This window comes from Phyllostomus discolor, chromosome 12, assembly GCF_004126475.2.
Source record: "Phyllostomus discolor isolate MPI-MPIP mPhyDis1 chromosome 12, mPhyDis1.pri.v3, whole genome shotgun sequence".
Taxonomy (NCBI): domain Eukaryota; kingdom Metazoa; phylum Chordata; class Mammalia; order Chiroptera; family Phyllostomidae; genus Phyllostomus; species Phyllostomus discolor.
In genome coordinates, this window is record NC_040914.2 from 13315540 (window position 1) to 13337420 (window position 21881).

Sequence of the window (21881 nt, forward strand, 5' to 3'; positions counted from 1 at the left end):
GGAGCAAAAATGCAGGTGGGCAAGAAGCTGGGTCTTAATCCTGATTTCAGGCAGGGCAGCTGAACATGGCTGCACCACTAGGCTTCTCCCACCATGTGTGAAGAAAGAGGAGCTGATTTCTGAATACTTGGAGTTGTATTTCCTCCCCCATAAAGTGAATGGGATGCTTTTATTTTGAAGAATGACTGAGACACAAAAACAATTAATCTTTTTTTTTATATTTCTTGCTCGTTTTTGAGTACTTACTATTTTTGTGTGTTCTAGACACTGTGCTAAGCCCTTTATACACTTTATCTTATTTAGTTTTCCCCCCAAAATCTTGTCAATTTTATACTGTTAATACTTTTTTTAAGAAAAAGAGATAATTTGACAAAAGCCCTGCTTCAAGTAAGGGCCATGGGGAGACTCAAAGCTAGCTGTGTTCTAGTCTGAGTCCATAAAACCCACAGTTCTCCAAGTTAGTTATTTACAGTGTGTCTGTTTCTCTTGAGTAGATCCTAACTTCCTGGATGGCAGAGACTGGGTGTAATTTGGGTTTCAATCCCCAGCATGTGGTAAAGCAAACATGATAATATAAGCTTCAGATAATATAATCTGAACCCTGAAAAAGAAAAGATCAGTTGTGGTTATGGAAGCAGCATGAGCTAGAGCCTGGCATTGGCATTAGGTGTGGTTCTTGGGGAGGTGGGCAGAGCAAAGGACATCTAGGAGTCGGGCAGCTGATGCTTGTAGGGCTTGTGGGTGATGCATTTAAATTCACTGGGGGTACACCAGGGAATGTTCTGCACACTGAGGCAGGACATGTGAGTTCATGCAGTAGTCACTGGGGACAGGGACACTGATGGCAGTACACATGAGGCATTAAGAAGAGAAAGTACTGGTTAGCAAAAATAGTCACAGGGATGCACAGTACAGCATAGAGGGTATAGGCAACATTATTGTAATAACTATGTGTGGCAATAGGTTTGGTCCTAGACTTGTCAGGGGATCAGTTCATAAGTTTTATCAATGTCTCACCACTACACTACACCTAAAACTAAAACAATATTGAAAGTAAACTGTAATTCTAAAATGTTTAAGAACAGTAAGCTTCAGCATCACTGAATAATAGGGAAACCAATCTTAGCTGAGCACTTATTTAGCAACAAATGCCATTCTGAGTTTTCTTTTGCACAGAGGCCCCCTCCATTACAGAGCCCTGAGAAACCTGTCAGTTTAAAAGAATTGGGCAGCTTTTCTTGCTTGTCTGATTTCACAGAGTGGAGCATTGATGACAGAATTTGAGCACATCTGCTTGAACACACAGTGTGTGTTCTCTGAACTGCAGCATGTTGCCCCTGCTGGTGCAGTTAAAGGCCAGGCTTTGGGGAGACAATAAAATTTGGGAAATCTATGGAAATATGTGATGTGGCAAAAAAGAGAAGTGGCTTTTCTTTTAAAAAAATAGCCAGTTACAGTAATTAACTTAGTAGACCAAATGCCCAACTACAAGAAATGGGTTGAAACAACATCGTGTGAGCACATCAGTGGTTCTGATGTGAGCAGTGCACCCAGGTGAACGAGGTGAACAAGCTCAAGTCAACAGTTCTTTCTCTGGGTGATGGGAGCAGGGTGATTAATTATCCTTTCCTAATAGGATTTCTAAAGTCTCATCAACAATTGTCAAGGCCTTCCTAAAGAAAACTGGGATAAAAATACAGTCCATATTGCCTAATTCTAAACAAGCCCCCAAAAAAATTGTCAAGAGGAAGATTTTTAATAAGGCTAAAAGGATCAGTTACCTAAGAAGCACAGCCTCTTCCATGTCTTTCATAAAATTTTACCATGAGAAATTACGAATCATAATAATCTTCTCTAAAAATCAATAAAAGTTCTGGCCATATGAATGGATTCAACTTATTCCAATTATTATAAATTAAGGTTTTTGCATTTTTGTACCAGTCTCATGGTTAACAAGAATTATCATTTATTTATATAAATTTTTATGTTTTATTTAATGAAGTAATTTCTATGTCAGGTTGTAGTTTAAGGGCAGCTATATGTGTGTGATTTAAAGAGAATGATGTACAACCAATAAGACTCCTCTTCAATCTTTATTTCATGGACTTTCTCCATTTTTCTGCTGAGCAATAAAAAGTGTTTCTAAATTTATAAGAACAATTTCTGACAGTAACCAGAGGGGAGGGGGAAAGGGAATAATGGGAGGTAAGGGTCATTAAGGAACATGTATAAAGGACCCATGGACAAAGCCAAAGGGGGGTCAAGGATCAAGGGTGAGAGGTAGGGATGGGTGGGGCAGAGGGGGTTGGTGGTGGGAAAATGGAGGGAACTGTACTTAAACAACAATTAAAAATTGTTTTAAAAGAATAATTTCTTTACAAATGCCTAAACAGAAAATTAATATATAAATAGCACTAGGCATTTAGTAGATAAGTCACAGACCAATAAGTTCAATTGTGCAATTGTGAAATATACCATGAAAAAGGCTTTGAAACCTTAGAGTGGATAATCTTCTCTGTCTCCACATGTCTTCGACTGCCTTAAGAGAGTATTTGATTACCTCCTTGCATGCAAAATGGTAAGCTCTGTTTATTTGACTAGTTGAACAATTAGAATGTTTTATGTTGTACCATTTTTTTTTTGTTTTTGCACTTGCTCTTGAATTAGAAACAGTATGATTTGCCCATATGTAAAGCCCCTACAAAGTTCTCATATTTCCATTGTTCAGGTTCAATATTTGTGCAAAATAATTTCTTAAAAGTTCAAGATTTGCAAGCCTATCTTGGGTATATTTAACCTCAGCATACTGCTAACAGTGTAAGTAGTTGTGTCAATAAGTCATCGTAAATTCCTGCAAACAAGAGGCTGCTTTAGAACAGTCATGTTCAGTGGTATAAATCCCTATAAGCTTATGCCAGGCTTCTTGGTCTCCAATAAATTGTTCTAGACATTTATTCAATTACTGAATGGTTTCCACCTGTTCCCCAGAATCTTTCAAGTGGCAATTTTAAGCATTCTTGCAGCAGTGTTAGTTGGATCTTTATGTACAATTTGATCATATTGCTGTACAGCATCATCTTATCTTTCCATGGCTTCAAAGTCAGGCCAGCTGGTCACTTGTCTCTGTGACTGCAGGTGAACTGTGTTCTCAACTCCTGAAGTCAAAACATTGTGAAGTCATCCTAAGCATGGTTTAGGGCTGCAATTATTAGCTGTTCATATATGATCCAAATATCATCTCCAAGCTTAGTTGCATATCCCTGAATTGAATCCTCTATGACTTTTACAATTTGCTCACTATTTCACGAGCTTTCTTTTCTCTATATTTTAATTTTCTCTCACATTTTTTCCTAAGTAACATTGTAATGCTCTGAGACATTCCCAATATTCTCAGAATATTAATTGTTTTTAAAATGAAACTATCAGGTTGCTGTTTGTGTCAATCTGTGTGTGTGTATATATCTGTATATGTATATATAAGAAGTGCATATGTATATGCACTTCTTCCAGAAATAATTAGAATTGGTTTAAAAAAAATTTACCTGCCCTTGCTGGGTTGCCTCTCATGTGCTCCCTACTGGGGACATGGCCTGCAACCTAGGCATGTTCTCTGACTGGAATCTATCCAGCGACCCTTTGGTTCACAGGCTAGCACTCAATCCACTGAGCCACGCCAGTCAGAGTTTTGTTTTTTTTTTTTTTTTTTCATGTGAACACCTGATAGGGGACTCAAAAATTAGAAAATTTTAGTTTAAGGTAAATAGTTATAAGCCTAGTAAGTAATGCATATGTTAAAGTTATTGTTTCAGGAAATGCAAATAAGGCCCATCCTGATTCCCAAGAGAGAACAGCTGATCTCTTGGGCCACAGCTGGAGACCGCTGAGCCACTGGGTTCCAGTGAGAGACAGACACCACCTGTCCACCTGGGGGAACAGCTAACTGCCCACAAGGAGAAGGCGGTACCTTTTTTTAAATCTAATTTTCCCTGAATTTCAAAACCCCTAATTGCACTTTCTTTTCTGTTATAAAAAGGCTGTCTTGGAAAGAAAATGTAAGATGGTCCATTAGGGTATGAACCCACTGTCTTCTGATATTGCCAGCCATCTGAATAAAGCACCCATAAAGATTCAATCTCTTTGCAGACTGGAACAACCACTATGGAAAACAGTATGGAACTTCCTCAGAAAACTAAAAATGGATCTTCCTTTTGACCCAGCAATTCCACTGCTAGGATTATATCCTAAGAACCCTGAAACACCAATCCAAAAGAACCTATGCACCCCAATGTTTCTAGCAGCACAATTTACAATAGCCAAGTGCTGGATGCAACCTATGTGCTCCTGAGTAAATGAATGGATCAAAAAACGCTGGTGCATTACACGATGGAACTCTGTGCAGCAGAAAGAAAGAAGGAGCTCCTCTTCTTTGCAACAGCTTGGATGGAACTGGAAAGTATTATGCTAAGCAAAATAAGCCAGGCAGTCAAAGACAAATATCATACGATCTTACCTTTAACAGAAACCTAATCAACAAAACAAACAAGCAAGCAAAATATAACCAAAGACACTGAAATAGAGAACAGGGTGACAGTGACCAAAGGGGAGAGGGGAAGGAATTTAAGGGGTAAAGGGGAAGGGTTTACAGGAACAAGCATGAAGGACACATAGACAGAAACAGGGGGGTGGGGTGCAAATGGGAGGGAGGTGGGGAGGGCTGGGGGTGGGCTAGGATGGGGGTAAAAGGCTGAAAAATGTATTTGAAAAATAATTTTAAAAAATAAAAAACTTAAATCACACCAAGAATTACATTAGTAATAATAATACTAATAATAATACTAATAAAAGATTCAACCCCTGTCTGCTTATTGGGTTTGGTATGTGACAGGCAGCATGAATGCTGGCTTTTCTGGTTTCATACCTACAGCCTTAAGTAGATTTTTACTCACACAATATTAAACTATTAAACTATTAATTTGTGTTTGATATTCATACTGTGAGCAAAGCCAGTTTCCAACTACCTCATGTTAACTACTCTTTCTTGCATTTGTGACAATGTACAGGGTGCAGCCAAGAGGGGGGACCCCAAATAGGCATTTGAAATGGGGCCCAGAACTCAAGGTGCCCAGGAGATTTTAAGATGTCTTCACCCCTTCCCCCACAGGTGTGAGTTGGGAGAAGGGGCACACGGAGCAAGAACATGCAGAGCAGCCTTGTAGCTAACCTCTGGCATGGCCATTTAAGATATCTATAGCCTTTGGCTGGTCACTTAGATATGTTAAATAGCTGTGGCCCTGCTCTGAGCCAGGGGAATGGAAGTAACTACCCCACCAAGATGTAACTGGGGGGCAGGTCTCCCGAGTTACAGCGCCTGTGTGGGAGCTTGGAGATGATTGGCTCCAGGACTTGGGGCCACACCTGCCCAGACTCATGATGGCAGTCTAGTAAACCTGGAAGGATATGAGTTCTGGCATGTGAAGCTGAGTGTGGAAGGAGTCGGAAATGGGGCTGCAGAGGAAGATTGGCTTGGGGATTTAAACCCAGATGCAGCAGCCATTAGAGAGAGAACCACTCAGCCTGGACAGAGTGGGGACTTTTCCGTAGCCTTGGGAGAGAGGACCACGTGCCTTTGCCAGAGTGGGGACTCCTGCAGCTTTAGAAGGGGGAACCACCACCTGGCTTTAGCAGAGATCCCGGAGACTCAGCTGAGGGTGCCAGGAATCCAGGGAGGTCTCCCAGTCAAGATGGAGTACTAACTGGGAATAACCAGAGGACTGCTTGAGCCATGGATTTCTATTTCCTTTCCTGAGATACGGTACTCTGGACTGGGCAAAGGGGGAAGGAAGGAAGGACTGTGTCTGTTTGTGGGTGTTTTAAGGGACTTTGGGGTTTTGGTAAAGACATTAGGTCACTACTTTAACTCTGTATAGCATTAAATAAACGTTTCCTTTCCTTTTCACGAATCTCTGGCATTGAGAGACGTCTTTCCTCTGGTGGCAGACATAACGGACCTGAAGGCTTCTTTCAATAATAATATATTGTCCCAGGCCCCCCTTGTTTGCTCTGTAACAACACTGGACATTGCTGTGGTAATCCCTGTATCTCAGTGTGTGCTGCTCAAAGTGATTACAGGAAGGCTCTGTCTTCTGTGGGCCACACTGAAGACATCTGCCCCACACTAAGACATTGCTCTGGGGAGAACTAAAGTCTTCTCTACATTACATTCTTTGAGCCTGCTTATTATTTTTTTTTCACTTTATTTTTTTAAAGATTTTATTTATTTATTTTTAGAGAGGGAAGGGATGGAGATAGAGAGAGAGAGAGGGAGGGAAACATCAATGTGCAGTTGCTGGGGGTCATGGCCTGCAACCCAGGCATGTACCCTGACTGGGAATCAAACCTGTGACACTTTGGTTCTCAGCTGGTGCTCAATCCACTGAGCTATGCCAGCTAGGACAATTTTTTTCACTTTCATGCATTATGTATTACAAGATCTTCCCTCTTCAAAGATGAAGATGTAACAGGGTGCAGCCAGGGCTCCCTCCAAAGAGGGATTTGTAATGGGGTCCAGAACTCTGGGGGTCCAGGAAATATTAAACATGTGGGATATCCTCATCCCCACAGGTCTGAACTGGGCCATGGGACACATACAGAAGGGCCTTGAGAGTTATTTGGCATATCAACAGTTTTGCAAATAATTGCAAAAATGGTTATTTAACATATCTATAACTGTTGATTGGTTTCATAGATATGTTAAGTAGCTGTGGCCATGCTTTGAGCCAGAGAGATGGGAGTGACTTCAACCCATGCCATGATGTAACTGAGAGGCAACTCCCCCTGGTTACAGAGCCTGTGTGAGAGCTTGGAGTTGGTTGCCTACACACCATGGGGCCACACCTACCCAGACTTACTATGGAAGCCCAGAAAAGCTGGAAAAATAAGGAAATGCTGGCAGGTGTAGCTGATTGTGGGAAGAGTTGGAAATGGGGATGCAGAGGAAGATTCCCACCGGGATTAACCCAGGAGCGGTAGCCAAGTGGGTTGGAGCCACGCAGTTTTGGCAAGGTGTTGAACAACGTGGTTTGGGGAGCTAACCTTGCAGTTTTGGGACTCCCTTTGTTACAGAACACAAAGGGGGGGCGGGCAAAGGCATATACTATTACTGGAAGGAACACCCCAGGTTCATTATGCCCACCGCCTTATAGGAAAGACATGTCTCAATGCCAGAGATTCATGAAAAGGAGAGGAAATGCTTATTTAATACTGTACAGACTTAAAGTAGTGATCCAATGTCTTCCTCAAAGTCCCAAAGCCCCTTAAAACACCCACAAACATACACAGTTCTTCCTTCCCCCCCTTTCCCCAGTATGGAGTACCATATCTCAGGAAAAGAAATAGAAGTCCATGGTTCAGGCAGTCCCCGGTTTTTCCCAGTAATCCGTCTCAGCTGGTAGGCCTCCCTCAGTTCCCTGCACCATCAGCTCTGTCTCTGGGATCTCTGCTAAAGCTGGGCAGTGGTTCCCCCTACTAATGCTTCAGGGGTCCCCACTCTGGCAAAGCTGCATGGCTCTCCTTTCTGTTGCCACAGCTGAGTGCTCCTCCCTGCACAATGGCCATGGGAGTCCCCACTCTGGAAAAGCCTCATGGTTCTCCCTCCAGTGGCTGCAAGGGAGGGGGGTCGCCACTCTGCCAAAGCCAAGTGGCCACATAGTGATTCTCTCTCACAGGGCTGTGGTCCTCCCTCTACACTGCCACAGGTGAGTGGTCCTCTCTCTGCTCTGCCACAGCCACCTGGTCCTCTTTGCACAATGGCTGCAGGAAAACCACGTGGTTCTTCTCCCAATGGCCACTGCATCTCTGTTTAAATCCCCGAGCCAATCTTCCTCTGCAGCCCCATTTCTGATTCTACCCAGAATTGTCTACACTTGCCAGCACTCCTATATCCTTCCAGCTTTACTGGGCTGCCATCATGAGTCTGGGCACCTGTGGCCCCATGTCAATGGAGCCGATCATCTCTAAGCTCTCACATGGGTGCTGTAACTAGGGGGAGTTGCCTTCCAGTTACATCTTGAGAGGGAGTTACTTCCATTCTTCTGGCTCAGAGCATGGCCACAGCTATTTAACATATCTATGTAACCAGTTAAAGGTTACAGATATGTTAAATGACCATGCCAGTGGTTAGCTGCAAAGCTGTTGCTATGCAAAACAATGGCCCTGTTCCATGTGTCCCTTCCCCCAACCCACACCTGTGTAGGACAAGGTGAGGACATCCTAATATTTTTTGGACACCTTGAGTTCTGGACCCCATTCCAAATTCCTATTTGAGGCCCCCCTCTTGGCTGCACCCTGTAACACCTTCACCACAAGGCTTAGGAAGCAGGAAAACAAGATGTAGCAGTGATGCAAAGGTATCTCTTAGCAGTTTGGAAGACTGCAGGAGAGTCTTTGTAGAAAGGAAGGGGTAAAAGCACTCTTGCTGGTGGTCCATGAGAAGGTGCCACGTAGCTTTGAATTAAGAACTGGAAATCCCAGCAGTCGCACAGCTGATGGTATGGGAACCATGGGAGTTCTGCCCCGCCAAGCATGGATGACTGAGAAGAACCTGGGGCTACCTGAGGCAAGGACTTCTATTCCTTTTCCTGAGATACAGTATACTTGACTGGCCTGGCTGGGCAAAGTGGGGAAGGAAGGACACTGTGTTTTTGTGGGTGCTTTAAGGAACTTTGGGATTTTAATGAAAAATAAGTCATACTCTAAGTCTGTATAACTTTTAAATAAATAGTTACCTTCCTTTTCACCAAAATCTGGCATTGAGAGCCCTAATTCCCTGGTGGTGGGCAAGGAGACCCTAACACAGAGAGGTCCTTAGAGGGGACCCCAGGAGGGGTGGTCAATTCAGTAACAGTATCATGCTCCCACCATGGGTCCATTCTGTAACAAAGTCTCAGGTGTATGTTTTTTTTTTTTTTCCATCACCAGCACACACACACACACACACACACACACTCACACACACACACACTTCCCATTATGTCTTTCCTGTATTTGTCTAAAGAACAATATTTAGTGTAGGGTATTGTACAAATTCACATTTGAGCCAAGTAACACAGATTTATTTAAATTTGAATCTTTAAAGTACATCAGAGATGAATAACCTTTCCGTGAGCAGTAGAGGTGGGGGTGAAGTAGTTCTTCTGCTCATTGGACACTTGTAGTGACACAAATAGTATAGATAAAGCCCAAAACTCCTCCAATCCCTCAACTCCTGCTGGTTACTTTGCATTGGTGCTTCCCTCTGGTGATCACACTATAAATGGCACCTCCCCATAGGGTCAATTTTTTCCAACCCAATGTCACCAGAAAAAGTCAGAGTTGAGTGAATGCAGGGCTCTTCACTGAAAAGTCAGTAAGATTTTCAGGATGGTTAAAGCAGAGTATTAAACCTACCGGTAGCTCTTCTCAGTGACTGCACAGAGTGTGAGCCCATGAAACTGACCTGGTCCAGTAGGGCCAATTAATGTGTTCATCCTCCAAGTCCATTTCATGCCAAACTCAAGTCATGAAAGTCATACACACTTACTATTAGTGTCACCCTTAATGGTTTGAACTACAGGCTTTTTTGCTAGAATTGATCAAAAGGGCAAGTTTTCTAAATGCCTTAGTAAGACACATGTGCTTTGAAGGGTGGAAGCAGGTGCCTGCTAATGTTGATGCTCTAAGACAATTACATTAGTGATAACAGTGACATCAGTGAAAGATCAGCTATAATATGGGCAGTTTAAATAAAGTGTGAGCTGTAGAAACATCCCTATCTGTGACCACTCAGGGATCTTACACATCTTTGAGGCTTTTATGGCTCCAATATTTTGAGCCATGTTGGTCATATCCTCCAGAATAAAAGACAAGTTCCTCTGTTTGTACCTCCACCTAATCAATGTTAGAAGAACAAATGATGCTTTGTGAATGCTCTGGTGGGACATAATAAGAGAATTGCATGGAGAATTCTAGGCTTTGGGACAAGATCATGCCTTCTACAGCAATACTGCAATAGCTCCTGACTGGCTTTTAATCCTTAGAGGAGTCAAAGTGTGTGAATGTGGGCTGTAATATGACAAGCTAGACAAAATTCTTCATTATGATTTGTTTTTTTTTAAGATTTTATTTTTTAAGAGAGAGGGGAAGGGACGGAGAAAGAGAGGGAGAGAAATATCAATGTGTGGTTGCCTCTTGAATGCACTCCACCCCCCATTGGACACCTGGTCTGTACCCAGGTATGTGCCCTGACTGGGAGTTGAACCAGTGACCCTTTGGTTCACAGCCTGCACTCAATCCCCTGAGCTACATCAGCCAGGGCTGATTTGGGTTTTATTGCACTCACCAACATAAGGTCAAGTGGGAAAAGCATCATCCATCACAAATGGAAGTGATAGATCTGGATGAGACAAACACAGGTGGCCCAGACCATTAACACCTACTTCTTCAGCCCTAGGACTTGTCATGTAGCTTTCACTACAGAAACACAGAATTTCACTCTCTCTAGTCAACAAAGAAGTAAAATTCTCCACTTCAAGTTCATCTCAGTCCTCAATTACCCCTCCCAATCACACACACCAACAGCCTCATTTTTTGCCCCTACTCAGACTTCTAGTCAGCCTTACTGACATACAAGTCCCCTGGTACATGGCTAACTTGTTGACTCAGCTGAGGCACATCTTATGGTATGGTGGTAAGTTTTAGCTATTCACAGTTCTCCAAGGATGTATAGAAACTGTGGCCCTCGGACCACACTTTGAGAGCCTGCTGCACATGTTTACTCTGGGTCAAAGACAGGAAAACTCTTTACTTTAATCTGGTCCTTACCCTCAGCCTGCCCTGCATTCCACATCTTTCCCAGACTCCATCCCAACCCCTTTGCTAGTCTGACTACCCTGCACATCAACTCCCTGATTAAACCTTCTGTATTCGTGGTGTCCCCAGTCTTACAAATCTTCATCATTCTTTAGACTTCTAGTCGCCAATGGGAGAATCATCTTCTTTTCATTGATTCTTATCCTATGTGTCCTGTTTCATAACTTTTGTTGCTTAGTACATCTGGTTTACCTTATTGCACCATTCTTAGAACACAAATCTGAGTCTTCAAGAACTTATTATTTCATTCAAACCTGTGTCTGTTCCCACATGTCCATCCAAATCTGGGAGAATGATACCCCTCTCTTAACTGAACCAACTCCAGTGGCTCCTCTATCAACCCTTAGGTCAACCTCTTACTTGCAATGACTCAGCCCCATTCTGAGCTTCCTTAACAACACTCCCCTGCATGCATTTCTTAGGCATATTTTAATCCACACAATGCCCAATACGCCAAATCCACATGCTTTATAATTTCTCATCCTGACTCTGAGCAGGCTCCATCTCCTTTTGACCTTCCTATACATACATTTCTGTGTATCCACAATCCACCACTGACCAATTTTTCAAAGATTTTAGTCAAATACCTAAGAAGACCATAGGAGAATTAAAAAGAATAGAACCAGAAAAGAGATTTATTTTCCCATTTCCCAAATTCTGATTGCAGAATCTCTAAGGATACGCACATGGATTTTGTAAACACAACAGTGAAGTCAAACAATAAAAACACCGATATCTGACCTGAGTTCCAGGTCACAGGACACACAAAACAGGGCCTGCCAGTATAGGCCTGCAGGGGATGATGGGACAAGGAACTACAGGTTTACTAGACTTTCTGATTTCAATAATGGAAAATTTTTAAAGTCTCTGTAAATTTGTTTCTTGAAGGTGAGTGAAAATGCATGTATAATGAGAACACTGTTGATGACTAGGCCACTGCAGAAGTACAAAATTTTAAACATGCACTTTTTCCCAGATTCTAAGACAAAGGGCTCCACGTAATGTGGTCCCCAGAAAATCTGTCAGTCAGGTCATCTTTGCTGTGGACACCAATTGAGAAGGGAGCCAGGATAACTGAAAACATTTACATTTACAAAACATTTTGTAAATTTACAAAAATTTCATCTGGATTTAAAAAAATTTGAAAATATAATAAGGATGGACACCATGAGCAAGATAACAAGATCAGCTAAATATAAGCAGGTAATGTCAAAGTCAACATGTATCATACAAATTTTAAAAGGTCAGAAAGACTTTAATAAAGACCATACATTAATGTAGTGAGCCAGAACTCAACAGCCCTGAAACAGATGGCTGAGGAGACTTTAAGAACAAGAGAAAGAATCAAAGGCACTCTGTTTGCTAATTGACCTTAGAGAAAAGCAAAAGCTTTCATAAAATCTTCCCAAAGTGTCTTTTCACATCATGGTTTTAAAGGTCTTCACCAAAATTAGACTTTTACCCTCCCATAGAGATGAGACACAAAGACCCAGGAGGATTAAGTTTAAAGTAATAGGCACAGGCCCCTGTGACAGATCCTCTCTGAATTGTAACACTGGCAAGAAGTTCTTAAGGAGATTCATGTGTATTTCAAGCAGGCAAAAAATATATCTACAATTACAAATTGCAATTACTTTTCCGAAGAAAATGCTCATAATAAGGAGATCAGAGGCCTGCAACCAGGAAGAACCTGTCTAAAGATTAATGACTCTGAGAGAACATTCAGGCCTCTGGGTCATAACAAAACTGCTTTCTGCACAGTGGAGGGAAACACAACAAAATCTCATTCAGCCAAGACTCAGTTTGGATCTATATCAGCTCCTGCAATTTATTGGGGTGCAAAATGACTGAGACTCCCTGAACAGAGCCAGGGTCTAATTTTCCAGAAGGCTGTGATACTGGAATTTCCATTCAGACATTTTATTTTTCTCTATAGTCACCTTCTCTTTTATCAAAGGGTAATCCTTAAGAAGGGTATTCTTTATCCTACAACCTGCCTTGTGTCACTTGATTTGGCTTGATTAGTACCTAAGTGCAGAGGAACCAACTTTCACCATGTAGTTTTACCTGATGAGGTTTTTTTCTATAAAGCGTAAGATGGGAGTTTACCAGTCACTTGAATTTAGGAAGACTCATCCTCACACTTTACCTACAGTTTCTCTAGCTTTTGGCAATGTGTTCTTTTCCAAGAGATACCAAAAGACCAAAGAGGTCAAATTTAGTGTCATAAAGTATAAGGTAATTTCCATTTTCATGAGCATTAATCTGAAATAAGACATTTGACCTAAATTCCTGGCTTTATTACCAAAGTCTTCTATTATATTTTATTAACAAAAAAGAAGACATGTACTGAACTCATGCAAATACTTTTATTTATGTATAAGTAAGAACACTTGTGAAACTTTAGAAATATTTTGAAAAAAACATCAAAGAGAAAGACAAAGAGCAGTGTTGCTATTCACATGGTTGTCCTCTTGTCCATTCCCATTGTCTTCAACAGTGACCAGGTGCCTCCTCATGTTTGCATGGAGAAGTGACTGAGCTCAGATTCTGTGAGCTCATCACCTACTCCCATTGGTTATCACAGGACCATTGCTCATTCTCTGAGGGACACAATGTCACCTCCACTGAGGACATGATACAAATGAGACCAAACCGATGCATGAGTTGGTCTGAAATGTGACCTTAAGTCAACAATAATGACAATGTCAACTCACATTTTTTAGTGTATATTGACTCAATGCAAAATTTGAAGAACTATTCACCTTCAGAACAAATCTATTATAAGGATATAAAAAAAAAAACTTTACTTAGAGTTTAAGAACATAGAAGGGGAAAGGAAGGTCACTCAAATTTCATATTTAGCTCAAGGGGCCAACTTTCAATAGTCTTGATGGGGTTGGACTTCACACTGGTAATCCCAGCATCTTCTCTCTTGACGGGGTCTATGGTGACTCTTTGATGGTCCTTGGACAGCTTCATTCTCTCTTAGAGCTGCAGATTCATGTCATTGAAAAACCACTTGATGGAGGCTGCATTTCTATAGCAGGTCAAGACCACGTCATCCTTATTTTCTGCTACTGTAGTGTTGCTGGCTATGAGGGTGGCCAATATCACAGGCTCTTTGGAGAAACAGAAGATGTGACTGCTTGAGAATGGGCTTGAGACATGGAGCCATGCTGCTTACTTAGAGATCTCAGCCACTCACAGTCCTCAGTGAACTATGCGAAGTTCAACAGAGTATGGTCTTGACATTTGCAGAAGGACAGTTTTCTAAGTTCAGGTGATAATATGTAAGGTGAGCTCCTCTCTGCAGCTCCTCTCTGACCCCATATAACCTCAGGGTAATTCCATACCTGTTCCCTCACTGATCTTTGTTACCAGCACACAAACTCCCTTCCCAGCTCATATGTCCTATACACTCACCAGATAGAATTTTCCTTTCATGACTTGTTATTACCATTTTCCTAGACTTTTTTTTTTCACTTCACAAAACATCAGGTCCTACCCTTATGTAAACTTTAAGTGTGTCAGGGAAGGAAGGCTTACTACATTTTTCCATCTCTGGGGCCAAGGGAAGTTTACAGTAACAGGAAAAGCACTTACCTTTTGTTAAATAACTTATGAGGCAGTAAAGATGGTCTAATTCAGTTTCCATGGCTGTAGACCTGGGAGATTTCCATCTAAAAGTCTTTTCAGTATGTGCAAGACTTTATTTTCTAGCCTACTCTTTCATATCATGGTGAAATTAAGCTCTAGAGAGAAGTGGTTATGATTTTAACAAGCACATTGACTACAGGAACAGGAGAAAAATATTTGCTATAATGAGGGCCATATGTAAAACTCAGAGCTAACACAACAGTCCATGGAGAAACTCAAAAAGCTTTACTAATATCATGAACAAGAAAATGATACTGTTTCTCCAAATATTCAACATAGTACTGGGAGTTTTGACCACATTTATGCAAGAAAATGAAATAAGTTGTATGCAAAATTGTTTAAATAATCCTATCCTTTCTGAAAATACAACATAATCTTATTTGTAGAAAACCATCTCTCTCTCTTTCTCTCTCTCTCTCTTCCTTTCTCTCTCTCTCTCTCTCTCACGCGCACACACACACACACACACAAATAAATAAATAAATAAGGCAAAGTTTCAGGAGATAAAATCAATGCTTAGCATCATGTTTTTTCAACAACAATGAAGAATTTCAAAATGAAATTAAGAAAAAAGTCCCATTTACAATAGCATCAAAGACTAGAATGTGTAGGAATAAACTTAATTAACAAGATGGAAAACATATACATTGAAAACTACCAAACATTTTTGAAAGACATTGAAGCAGACACAAATCAATGAAAAAGCATACAAGTTCATTTAATGAAAAAGATACAAAACTATCTACATATTTGATGCAATCCCTAACAAAATCTGAAGGTGTTTCTTGCATAAATAGAAAAATCCACCCTAGATTCCATAAGGAATTTCCATGGATGACAAGTTGTTGAAATGATCTTTTTAAAAAAAATTAATTTGGAGGTAACACATTTCCTAATTTCAAAGCTTACCGTAGAGCTAAAGTAACCAAAATAGTGCAAAACTGGCATGAAAACTTCTGTTTATCAAAAGACACAATCAAATGGCTTCACAGAAAAGTCCAAGACTATTCAATGGAGGAAAGATACTTTTTTCAACAAATGGGTTGAACAACAATATCCACATGCAGAAAAATAACATGGATCATTGCCTGATACTACACACAAAAATTTAGTTAAAGTAGATCAAATTCTTTAGGTTAGACTTAAAATGATAAAATGCTTAGAAAAAGTATAGGGGAAAGCATTATGACATTGATTTGGCAATGATTTTATCAATATGACACTAAGAATGCAGGCACCTTCTCCAAGGACATACTAGAGACTGGGGCTTGATGAAAAATTTTTCTTCATCAAAAAACACAACAGATTGAAAGGTGACCTATGAAATGGAGAAAATATTTTGCAAATCATATGGAAAATAAAAGGTTAATATATAGAATATACAAAAAACTTCTACAACTCAACAACAACAAAAGCAAATAATGTGATTTTAAAATGGACAGAACACTTTAATATATATTTCTTGAAAGAATATTTATAAATGGCCAATAGGCACAGAAAAAGATTCTCAACACCACTATTATTTTTTAAATGAAAATTAAAACTTTCAAGGTCAAATGTGTTGTTTGTGATGTTGGTGTGGTTAACTTTGCTCTGCAGGTAAGAGAAAAAAAAAATCCCTTGTGTGGTACCTTTCATTTCTTCAAAAGCTTCTTCAATCAGAGTTGGCATTTCTCACATTTCAGTCAACTGAGTTTTTGAAATAACAAGTCAGGTCTGTGTATCACAAGAAAACTCATAGGAATCAGAGCACTCAGTGAATATATGGCCTCCAGCTATAGGTCTGGGGAAAAGTAGACTTTCTCAGGTGTCATCAGAGTATCAGTGTTTGGTTACTGAAAGACATAAGACTATGAGTCAACACCCCTGTACTTCTCATTCTTCACTGACCAGCTGACAGCCTGCTTGACCAGAAATCTTTCCTTTCAGCTATCACCCAGCTGTGGTGTGTTTTTATGAGGCACCTTTTCCAAAGACATCCTTGAGACTGGGATGTTTGTGCATAATAACACATAAAGACTAGGAGCAAGCCAAGCAATGAGTTGACTATTCAGGCCCCCAGGCCATATGTGTTTCAGGTCTTTCCAGGTGAATGTGACTGAAATGAGCCAGTTAGCCAATAAAAGATAGAGCAAGATCCAAGAAATGATTTGGAAAGAGGAAAAAAGGACAGGTGGAAGCTGATAATGGCAGCAGAATCATGTGCTCTACCCTGGATCATTAAAGTCATTCTCTCTTCCAAAGGTAGGTGGGGACTTGTGCAAATGAAAATCAGTGTCTTATAGCAAGTGAGGAGCATGGACTTGCTAAAATTCTGACCCTTGTGGGGAATTTGTGTTAGGTGGCTATGAGATAGAAATTTGGGAAAAAACTTAATTATTCTGTATGTGAAAATTACTATTAACACCCCACAGCCTAAGACCAATTACATGAAGGGCTACATTCTTAGAGAAAAGAAAAGGATATGAGATGTGAATCTTAGTTCCTGGAGGCAGAAAAAGCCTGTCCTTTATGGCATGAATTCCAAGGCATCTACATCCAGGTTCCAGGCTCTGAGGAGATTTCGGATCATTCGTTCATTCATTCATTCACACATTCATTCATTCAATCATTATTTATTTCTTCCTGATTCATCAAAAGCAACTGAGTGTTTGTTACATGTTTCAGGGGTAGAGTGGATAGTGAGAAAGCAGAGTCCTTTCCTTTATATCTGGTGGCAGTGAGCCCACCAAAACAGGGAGTAAGTGATATCAAGTCCAGTACAGGAAGGTGTGGCTAGACCACCTGAGGGGGATGCCTGGGTATTTTATGCAGTGACTGATTATTAATTCAGGGATTTTTTTTCTAAGTAAAGATATATTATTTCTTCTTTTTTTTCTTCACTCCACAGACTAAAATCTATTCCTATGAGCTGAGGACACGTAAGAAGAAAGTATCTGAACCAACATGTTGCTTTAGGAATCCAAAGATACTCTCATATGGCCCCAGAGGTAGAGAAATTAAGTCTATGGCTAAGACAGACCTAGAGTAACTCTGATCAACTGTTCATATTCTGTGTGATTTTGCTCTAGTAACTGAATTTCTCTGTGCCTCAATTTATTCTCAATGAATATTTGGATGCCAGGTTATCAGTAGATTAATTGTCAGATATTCACAGTATCTGACCTAAATTTTCAGAGAGAAAAGCTGTTCCAGTAAGAGGCACCTGTTATTGATCAACTCCAAGAAAGAACCCCTGGGCTGATCCCTGCTGAGTAAGGAGCTGCCAGGGGCATCATTTTCTCTCACTTTCTTTCTGGGGATGCTGAATTTTCCTGAACCTTCCTAAGTCCCCCGGGAAAGTCAGCTATATCCACAGATACTATCTAACTGTGCTCTTCACATACAGACAGACTCAGGTGATACCAAACCCCATTTCTACCAAGATGTAACTCTTGGGCCTCAGCCAGAATTGGTGACCAGCTCAGGAGCCTTGGGAATCGGGCACCCATTACTGTTACACAATCAGCCCTTTCAAGGAGGCCAAACCCAACCTGGAACATGCTCACCAGGGCTCTTGGAATCAGGATACATGCGGCAGTATTCTTGGGAGGGATTTCTGTGCTGAGCTCTGTAAGAATATCAACAGGCCTCTCAGACTATACTCTAACACAACATTGTGGGGTCATTCTCAGGGTCAAGTTCATATGCAGGTGTTCAGGGCACTGAAATGAGACTGGTCTCGCTGTGCTGAGTTATATCTATCAGACTGATCCTTCTTTGTGCAGGGTTACAAGTGGGGAAGAGAACTGAGATCTTAAATAGTTTGTCTGTATTATCTGTGAATCCTGCATTAAATGTCAAAATTCAACCAGAAACAAAATGGAATGAGGTAGAGTCCAGGATTATCACTCCTGTGTGTGAAGTAGAAATTACCCCACCCAACACTCAGAAGTTAGACAACAATCACTCACTGAATGCATTAGGCCATTCCAATCCTTTTTTTTTTTTTTTTTAGCCATGAAGGAAGGCTCTACCAAGGTGTACATTCCTACACCATTCATGGTGACCTTCTCTATCAGGAAGGACCCATTATAGTTTATGATCTCTCATTCACTGTATGTAGGTCATATTCTATGCTGCCTTGATCTTAAGTCAATAAATCCAATTACACCATTTCTGAGTGGGCCAACTCCCCATGCCAGAAGATGCCTACAGCATCAGGAGGCTTATTGCATATATGTAGAAGCACATCATTCCCTTTGGCAGCAGTGGTCAACATAATAGGGAGTTGGGCTGTGGTGGGCACACCCCGGAAGTTTAAGACTGAGACTAGGAAATAAAAAGAAAAGATCAATATTTATATCTATGTTTTGGTATGAAAAGATGAGTCCCTGAATCCTGAGCATGTCTCATTATCTCTCAGCCTTAGTCTACATGTGAGTGTGTGTCTCCCATAGTCAAGGTCAACAACAGCATGGCCCCCATTACTTCAGCACCTCTGAAACTGTTATTTTTGTCCATTACAAATACTCTTCTGTAGGTCTTTGTCTCACTCTCCTCCTTACTGTGTGCTCAGACTCCCTCCCACACTCAGAAGTGTCTTCGAAAGACACATTTGCTGACCATTTTCTTTAAAGATTCTGTTTTCAGTTTCTGACTTGCCCCTGCTCTGTTTGTTTTTCATGGCACTTTTGGGTGCCTGAAATCACATCTAGATCTTTCCTTGTCCCTTTCTCCTCTATAAAACATGGGATCTCCTCTATAAAACTGAGAGCAGGGCTTGTCTGATCTTGTACTTTCAGTGACTGCAACAGCCTGGAGGGGTCACAGGTGTGCCGGGGTAACCAGGTTCTTGGTGATTGGGACAAATAATTGAACCAAACACCCAGAGTTTATAGCAGAGAACATGGGAGCAGGCCAACTCCAAGCAGAGATTGATCTCATGGGCTGGGGGGACTCTAATTTTTTTGGGGGGTGGGTCTTTCCTGACTAGTTTTGGTGGGCTTTTTACTGCTCATGTACAAGTAGTTGTATTACTTTAAAGCTACTGCACATGTGGTTCCCCATGATATTCCCTGATTGGCCACCAGGGAAGGGGGTCCCACAATGTTACCAAATTGACTCCCCTTTCTCTTGGAGTCCCTCTGTACTAGGTTCGCCTTTCCCTACACTAGAGAATTATAGCTCTCTATGTTAGAGATTGGTAAAAAGGAAAGCAGTTATTTATTCAAGTTATACAGACTGAAGAGTAATGACTTAATGTCTTCATCAAAATCCCAAAGTCCCTTAAAACACCCCAAAACACACACAGTCCTTCCTTCCCCCCTTGCCCAGTCTGTGGTACCGTATCTCAGGAAAAGAAATAGAAGTCTGTGGGTAAGGCAGTCTCTGGTTCTTTCCAGTAATCTGTGCTTGGCTGGTAGGCCTCCCTTGGTTCCCTGCACAATTAGCTACGTCACCAGGATCTCCAGTTAAAGTTGCCTGGTGGTTCTCCACTAAAGCTGTGTGGTGATTCTTCTTATGGTTGTGGGGGGGTCCCCACTCTGGCCAAAAAACACGTGCTTCTCCCTCACCAAGGCTGCGGGGGTCCCCCCTGTGCCAAAGGCACGTGGTTATCCTTCGCAATGGCTGCCACATCTGGGTTTAAATCCCCTGGCCAATCTTCCTTTGCAGCCCCATTTCTGACTCCACCAACAATCGGCTACACTTGCCAGCACTCCCATATCTTTCCAGTTTTACTGAGCAGCCATAGTGAATCTGGGCAGGCATGGCTCCATGGTATAGAGCCAAACATCTCCAAGCTCTCATGCAGGTGCTGTAACCAGGGGTAGTTGCCTGCCAGTTACATCTTGGGTGGAAGTCACACCCTTCTCCCTGGCTCAAAGCTTGGCCACAGCTATTTAACATACCTATGAACCCAGTTAAAGGTTATCCATATGTTAAATGACCATAACAGAGGTTAGCTGTAAAGCTGTTGCTATGCAAAACAGTTCTCAATGGCTTAGCTCCATGTGTCTCTTCCCCCAACTCATACCTGTGGGGGGTGGTGAAGACATCCCATATATCTTTCTAATATTTCTTGGAAACCTTGAGTTCTGGACCCATTACAAATCCTTCCTTTTGGGGCCCCCTGGCTGTGCCCTTCTACAGAAGTAGATAGTGTTGAATGAATGACTCCTGGGGTTTATTTACCCATTTCTTAGGTTTGTGGTAAAGACAATTTCTAGCACCCCTGGTTAAATATTTTTCCTGTGTTTTCTGACATAAATCATTATTATTATTTTCTGTTTTCATAATTTAATATTTAATGATAAATAATAGGAAGAGAGCAGCAATTGAGGTTTTCCTGTCATTCACCACTTCCAGATTATAAGATTTGCCTCTTGCTGGGCTGCCTTTCTCATCCTGCTCTGCTCTTTTGTACTTTAGCTTCAGGCCCTATCAAATGCCTTCTGTCTTTTCTCAGAGCACTGGTGTCTTCAGCAGATCCCAAACAGTCTCTGTGTCAGATCCTTAGTCTACCCCAAGGAATTGTGTCCTACTCACCAACCAGCAGGAGCCCTTACCAGTGGGCAGGTCCTCTGTGGGTAGAGATTGAAAGAGACGCCATGGTATATGTGGTCTCTTCTGTGGCTGCCTCTTTGAGAGAAACTTGAGGTTGTGTAAGGCTCACAGGCAACTGTGTCTGGAATGGTGCAATCTGCTGTGTGCCCTACCTTTGCGCTGAGCTTTATTCTGGGACAAGGTTATCATTCTTGTCATGTGAGCTGGGGGCAGAGTATGTGCATAAGACTCTCCTAGTATTTTCCCTCATTTGTGCCACCCTTGTCCCCTCTTACTGGTACTGCTCCTCTATATTTTTGTAGGAGGGTGCAGTCAGGAGGCCCCAAAAGAAGAATTTGTAAGAGGATCCAGAACTCAACATGCCCAGGAAATATTAGAAAGATATATAGGATTGTCTTCACCACCCCACACAGGTATGAGTTGGGGGAAGGGACACATGGAGCTGAAAAACGTGCCTTTTTTTTTTTTTTTAAACTACTTTCTTTTTTTTTTAAATATTTTATTTATTTATTTTTTAGAGAGGGAAGGGAAGGAGATAGAGAAAGAGAGAGAGAAACATCAATGTGTGGTTGCTGGGGGTTATGGCCTGCAACCCAGGAATGTACCCTGGCTGGGAATCGAACCTGGGACACTTTGGTTCCCAGCCCGCGCTCAATCCACTGAGCTACGCCAGCCAGGGCGAAAAACGTGCCTTTTGTCTTCAGAGCCAAAGAAGTGTGGTCTCCCATTTATCCAGCAAAATGTTTTCTTCATACTCTCAAAGAGCAATT

At 41.4% G+C, this 21881-nt stretch overlaps 1 pseudogene; it reads right to left on the reverse strand.

Moving 5' to 3' along the window:
- Positions 1–2390: 2390 nt before the first annotated feature.
- The window catches only part of LOC114511412, a 32768-nt pseudogene continuing 13277 nt past the window's right edge, over positions 2391–21881 (reverse strand).